Source organism: Mus pahari, chromosome 9, assembly GCF_900095145.1.
Source record: "Mus pahari chromosome 9, PAHARI_EIJ_v1.1, whole genome shotgun sequence".
Classification (NCBI taxonomy): domain Eukaryota; kingdom Metazoa; phylum Chordata; class Mammalia; order Rodentia; family Muridae; genus Mus; species Mus pahari.
In genome coordinates, this window is record NC_034598.1 from 43540563 (window position 1) to 43547879 (window position 7317).

The window sequence follows — 7317 nt, forward strand, 5'->3', positions numbered from 1 at the left end:
ACCCTGTGTTCCATCCAATATCTGACTGTGAGCATCCACTTCTGTGTTTGCCAGGCCCTGGCATAGCCTCACAAGAGACAGCTATATCAAGGTCCCTTCAGCAGAATCTTGCTGGCATGTGCATTAGTATCTAGGTTTGGTAGAACCCTGCATTCTTTATGCTTACCCATTGCAGTCATGCAGAACAGTAGGCCATCTCCAGAAAAGTCACATATATTCCTTAGCCCTTCCTAGATGACTTCTGACAAAATTATAGTGTGATCACTCTTTTATATGAGTACATTCAAGTCTAACAATTTGAGATTGTATAATGCTTTATTGTTATGTTGCTAAACTTTCCAACTTGACAGTTTATGGTTTCAGTCTACCAGCATGGTTCTTGATTTTATTGATTATTATTATTATTATTTTGGTGTTTGGTTTTTGGTTTTTCAAGGCAGGGTTTCTCTGTATAGCCCTGGCTGTCCGGGAACTCACTTTGTAGACCAGGCTGTCCTCAAACTCAGAAATCTGCCTGCTTCTGCCTCCCGAGTGCTGAGATTAAAGGCATGCCCCACCACACCTGGCTTGATTTTATTGATACTTTTAATTTATCATCAGCATCGTCATTAGTATTGTGTATGTGTGTTTGTGTCCTTAGGTAGTATATGCTATAATGCAGTATGCTGTGAGTATATCATAGGACAACTTTGGGTAATCAGTTGTCTCCTTCTAATTTTAGGAGGGATCTAGAATCAAACTCAGTTCATGAGACTTGCTAAGAAAATACCCCATTGAAATACACACCACTATTTTTGGGATGACTATTTTCAGCTAGCACATACAAAATCAAATGAACTACAATGGCTAAGTGATGAATGGTCTAGTGGTTCTGTGTCATGTTGTGGAAAGGAGAGAGGCTAATGTGGCCTTAAAGGGCAATAATAGTGACATTTTCCTGAGAGAAGTGTTCTGTGTTTTGCCTGGTGCAGTTGTTAATACTGTGGGTGTGATACAATACTATATTTTGGTGACAAATTAATATCAGGAAAACATAGGGAAAGGATGAGAGGAAGTTTGCATATTTTTATGACATATGAGTCATAATCAGTAAATATCACCGAAACAATTGTAATTAAATGCAAATCACTAAAAATACACCCAGAAGCTTGTGGTTAATTCTAAATGCTGGAGGCAGAGTTCAGAAAGACTTACAGCTTTTGCCTAGTATATTAGTGACATTTCTAGTACCCACAAGGCTGCTCACACACAAAAGTATGTAACCTCAGTGTAAAGGAGATTTGACACCCTCTTCTGATGTTTCCAGCATATATATATATATATATATATATATATATATATATATATATATATATGCAGGCAAAACACTCAAGCACATAAGATAAAATAAATTTGTTTTTAATTAAAGAAGAAAATAATGTTGAAAATTTGACCTCTCCACTGTCTCAATCTTATTACTCTCTACACATAATTATTATAATGTAATATATGTCTAAATTATTGTAGCCTATTTCTTTAAAAAATTAAATATTTATTTAGCATATATTCACATCATTTCTCCTCCCCCTCCATATCTTTTTGTACCCAAGATTTATAGTCTCCTCTTTAACCATTTTAGTTACAAACAAATGTTTGAAAATATAAATGCAAACAGTTGAGTCCTTCAGTATTGCCAGTGTGCTTCTAGGACTGAACAACCACTTGTTATTGCATAACCAGTGAGGGGATTCATCCCTGGACAATACGAAAATTCTCCATCTTAGGAGTTTTCCACATCTATGTTATGATGTCAGTTGATGTTGTAATATTTAGTTGTTTAGATAAACATGTTGAAATTTCATGAAAGTAGTTTCTTTGACATCACTAAAATTATCATCTCTGAATAAAAACATGTAAGTAAAAGGTATATGAGGACACTTTTATTAAAGACTAGGTGCTACAAGGTTACCTGGATTCTAGGTGAGTTAGATGCTCTTGAAGGAGGCTGCCTTGGAGATCTAGCTGCCTTCCAGGGCTTCATCATGAGTACATTACACCTTGTGTAGATAAATATGTATCTATGGTAATCCTTTCCAGGGCATTTTCCCTGTTTAATGAGGAACTGACTTTGGAACTCTTTAAATACTCTTCTCCAGTAAGAAAAGTTTTTGAAACTCACAAAGGTAAAATTACTGACAAAAGTAGAGGACTAAAAGTGGAGAACTGCAAAATAAGAAACCAAATCAGACAGACCCCCAGCATACGATTCTCATGTGGAAGTAGGAGAAGCAAAGACTTAATTTTTTTCCTTGTCTTCTGCTTTCCTTCTTTTACTTTAACCTGGATTATTTTGTTTCTCTGACTCCTTGCTTTACCTAGTTCATTTACCACTTCCACCTTTCCCCTAAATTGAATTTATACCAAGTATATTTACCATTTTCTATTTTGTTGCCATTGGTGACATTGATTATGATTTAATTGCTCTTTAGTGTACTTCTATATATTTTATACTTTGGAGTCATTGCTATGACAGTACTGAGTTCACTATAAATGGATCTGGGATCTGAACATTGAAAGATTTAGGGTACTCAATAAAAAGATTTCATACTGACTATAATGCAGAAGAGGAGAAAATTCCAGACCAAGACTTCAAAAGTTTTCTTGCAAAAAGGATGGCCTATGGTAGGTGCCTCACACTTCAGTTGATAGTGTACTCTGCCAATAAACTTTATAGGGAAAGCAGAAAGAGATCCTGGCAGAGAGGATATGCATGGGGTAGATTCAATGTAAAAATGGTGTATTCATGTATGAAAATAGCAAATATTAAATTAAGATTTTAAAAGCTAAATGGGGGGAAATGCCATCTCTCTTGCAAAGGTAGAAGAGTCAGAAGATCTCTTGACAATGCCAAAATACAGGAGTACGTAAATGATGTATTTCTAGTCTTCATAGTAGACAACTAAGAGTGCCACATCCAACAAAGTTATATTTAAAATCTTTTTAGGTATAAGAACATTTTAAGCCCAAGTCAAGAGAGTTTATGACCACCAATACTAAATGCAGAATATACTACATGAAAAACTATGTGCTGTGGTAAAAGAAAGACATATACATCACAGGAACAAAGTAAAGTTATATTTCTTGAGAAAAACACATAAATGGGGAAGTGGGAGAGAGTCCACTATGTGTACCATAGTAAACCAGAAAAATCTGATACTGATACTGTTTTTTGAATGCAAAGAATAGATAGTAGACCAACTATACAAAACAAGATCTGGCAAAGTAACCAGAATTAGTAAGCATCTCTAAATAAACTTAAATATAAGTGGCCTAAACTCATTGATCAAGAGACTCAGATTAGCTAAAGTGTTTTTTTTTTTTTTTTTTTTGGTTTTTCGAGACAGGGTTTCTCTGTGTAATAGCCCTGGCTGTCCTGGAACTCACTTTGTAGACTAGGCTGGCCTCGAACTCAGAAATCTACCTGCCTCTGCCTCCCAAGTGCTGGGATTATAGGCGTGCACCACCATGCCTGGCTTAAAGTGTTTAACAAGCAAGATCCAGGCCAGAAAAGTGAAAGTACCTGCTGCTAAGCCTGATGGACTTAGTTTGAGCCTAGGGACCCAGGGAGTATAAGGAGACAACTGAATCCAAAAGTTGTCGTCTGGCTTCAAAATGAGGTCCTGGCATGAGCATCTATCTCCCTACCCACCCACACTCACAAATTCACAAAATAAACAAAGAACATATGACATGAAACTAAACCCTGGATCCTAGTATACTTTTTAAAAATAGCACACAAATAAAGACACCTACAGGCTGAGAATTAAAGGATGGAAGTCATTCTATCAAACAACGGGTGATAGACTAATCCAAGTTAGGGTAGAATTTTTTTTTTTTTTTAGTTTTTTATTTTTTGGTAGAAATTCTAATGTTAATAAAGCAGATTTTTTCCTCATTTTTCATTTTGTACTTATGAGTATCTGCCTGCATGCATTTCTGTGCTGGGTGGCCACAAAGGGCAGATGAATGAATCCTCTGGGACTGAAGTCACAAACTGTGAAACACCTTGTGAGTATTAGAAATTAAATGTGGATCCTCTGCTATAGCACCAATTGCTGTTAAACATTGAGCTACCTCTAAACTCTAATAAAGTAGGCTTTAAACCAAAAGTATATAGATGATATAAATAATGTTATTACTAGGATTGGAAGGAAAGCTCACTAGTTAAGGACAATTGCTACTCTTGCAGAGGATCAGAGTTTTACTCTCAGTATCTATGACACAGGTCTCATTAGTAACCTGTAGTTGGTTCAAATGGGAGTGATGCCTCCTTCGACACTCTGCAGACATTGGCACAGATGATTGGCACACATACCCATCGCCAAATACCCACATAAATAAATAAATAAACAAACAAATAACGAATGAGGTCTCTATATATTAATAAAGAGTGCAATTCTTAAAGAATATTTAATAGCCTCTCCTCATCATTATGTCCCAGACCCCAACTCAGGCTGAGTCCCCTATTGGACCAGAGACAACACTGGCCACCAGAACTCTAGATAATCTGCCTACCCAAAGAACTTCTCCACTCTCTTGTTACCCCTCAACACAATCTCTAATTATCCCTCTTCTCCTCCTCACTGAGTCCCATCAGAGTGTCCTAGGAAGAAACCCCAACTTGATCATAGAACCTGCTGGCTTCTACAAGTCCAGGCAGGCCCCCAGCATATGAGCTTACCCCACTCTTTTAGTGCTCCCTGCCCTATCTCCAATTTCCCCTCAATTTCTTGTCACAATGTCTTAGTTCTCAACATTGGCAGAAATCTCCTTCTCTGACCAGAGGACATACTCGTCGCCAGAAGTCCACATAATTTGCTCATCTACAGACCACCCTCCTCTCTCAGTAATCCCGTCATATCTCCAATATCTCAACCCTCCTTGTTGCCATATCCCAGTCTCCATCCCAGGTGGAGATCTTGTGCTCAACCAGAGGTGAAATTGACCATCAGAAGTCTAGCTCAAACTCAGGTGTAAATCCCCTGCTCAACCACAGGCCACATTGGCCAGAAGACTAGAGAGGCAACAAAAACCAAGGGAAAAATACACCTACTCAACAAAGGCAAATGCAGAAATTAGCTAGCTCTATAATAAACATAAACCCAGAAGCCTGGGTAAGAACACAATCAACAACACTCAAGGTGATACATTACCAACAAAGCCCAGCTATCTTACTATAGCAGGCTCTGAGCATTCCAACATAGCTGAAGCACAAGAAAAAGACCATTAACCAACCTTAAGAAGATGAAACAGTTCCTTGGGTAATTTCTCTAGCTCCTCCATTGGGGTCTCTGTGTTCTATCCTATAGATGACTGTGGGCATCCACTTCTATATCTGCCAGGCATTGGCATAGCCTCACAGAGATAGCTATATCAGTGTCCTTTCAGCAAGATCTTGCTGGCATATGCAGTAGTGTCTGCATTGGGCCAAGAAGTGGGAGTGGGTGGGCAGGGGAACAGGGTATAGGGGACATTCGGGATAGCATTTGAAATGTAAATGAAGAAAATATCTAATAAAATAAGTTTTAAAAGGTCATAATGTTAGTTAGCTTATTGCAATAAATATTTTTCAGTGTATACATACATTAAAATATCAAACTACATCTTCAATATGTATATCCATTATCAATTAGAGCACAATAAAATTGGTGAAGGAAAAAAAAAGGATGATACAGGTCCTTAAAGAAGAAGTGAATAAAGAATCAAGGGAAACATAAATAAATTTGGAGATAATGAATAAATGTCTCAAAGAAACCCAAGGAGACCAACCAATTGATCAACTGAACAAACAAATAAACAAACATTTGAAAGAATCAAAAATGATCAAGACCTGAAAATGGAAATAGTAAAGAAAATAGAAAATTGATGCAATTCTGGAAGTGAAAATTTTAAGTAAGCAAAGAGGAAATACAGAGACAACCTGCACCAGCAGAATAGAAGCAATGGAAGACAAAATCTGAAGCATTGTAGATATGATAGAAGAATTAGATATATTGGTCAAAGAAAGTCTTAAATCTAAAATAGTCTTGACACAAAACATTCAGGAAATCTAGGACACTATGAAAAGACCAAACCTAAGAATAACAGTAATGGAAGGAGAATAAGAAGCCCAGGTTGAAGGACCAGAAAAATCAGTGAAGAAAAATTTCCTAACCTAAAGAAGGAGATACCTATAAAGGTTCCAAAAGCACACAGAATGACAAATAGATTGGACCAAAAAAGAAAGTCATTTCACCACATAATAACTAAAACATGAAACATACAGAGTGAGTAATATTAAAACTTGCAAGGAGAAAATGTTAAGAAATATATAATGCCAGATCTATTAGAATTACCCCCTATCTTTCAATGGAAACTTGAAAAGCTAGAAGGCCCTAAGCAGACATCCTGCAGACTCTAAGAGACCACAGAGTCCAGACCAGTCTACTATACACAGCAAAACATTTGATAATCATAATGGAAAAAAAACAAGACATTCCATGATAAAGTCAAATTTAAACAATATCTATCTTTTTGGCTTGGTGGTTTTGTGGAATTGCTGACAGTGGATGTGGGCTTGTCTCTGACTCTTTTTGTGTTCTTGGGCACTCTTTTCTTCTACTGGGTTCCTTCACCCAGACTTAATATGAGGGTTTGTGTCTGATCTTATTATATCTTGTGCTGTGTTTGGATGATGGCCCTAGGAGGCCTGTTCTTTACTGGAGAATGTTGGAGGTTGGATCTGGGCAGAAAGATAGGATGGGGGGAGATCTAGGTGAAATGGATGGAGGGGAAGTTGCTGTTAGAATGTATTGTATGAAAAAAGAATATTTAAAATACTACGATTTAATATTTGTATGTTGAAGGTTGATTCTCCTAATTTCATTAAACAAAAAAGGGTCAGAGGGGTCATAATACAATGGAGAAAATATGGTAGAAGAACAGATGTCTAAGGAGAAAGATGAATAAAAATCATTTTTAGTGGATTATAAACTGCTCTATTGGGAACAAACTGGATAAAACTTCTCTTTCCAGGCCAGTGCCCCACTGGGAAATCAGGTGGCAATAGGATGATTTAAGCAGAAGAGACTGTGGGTAATGAGCAAATATAGTGAGCTGCAACTGCCTCCTCTCATTGCCCGTTGACTGAGCAGTCTTAAGCTGGACAGCACAGAAGTTCTCTTTTGAGGTCTTAAGTCTCTATAGGGGACAAACACTTGACTCCTTCTTGCTGTCCTGTATAAGACAAAGCTTCAGTCTCCATCCTCTGGCATCAGGAAAAACTTTGACCTTCGAGAG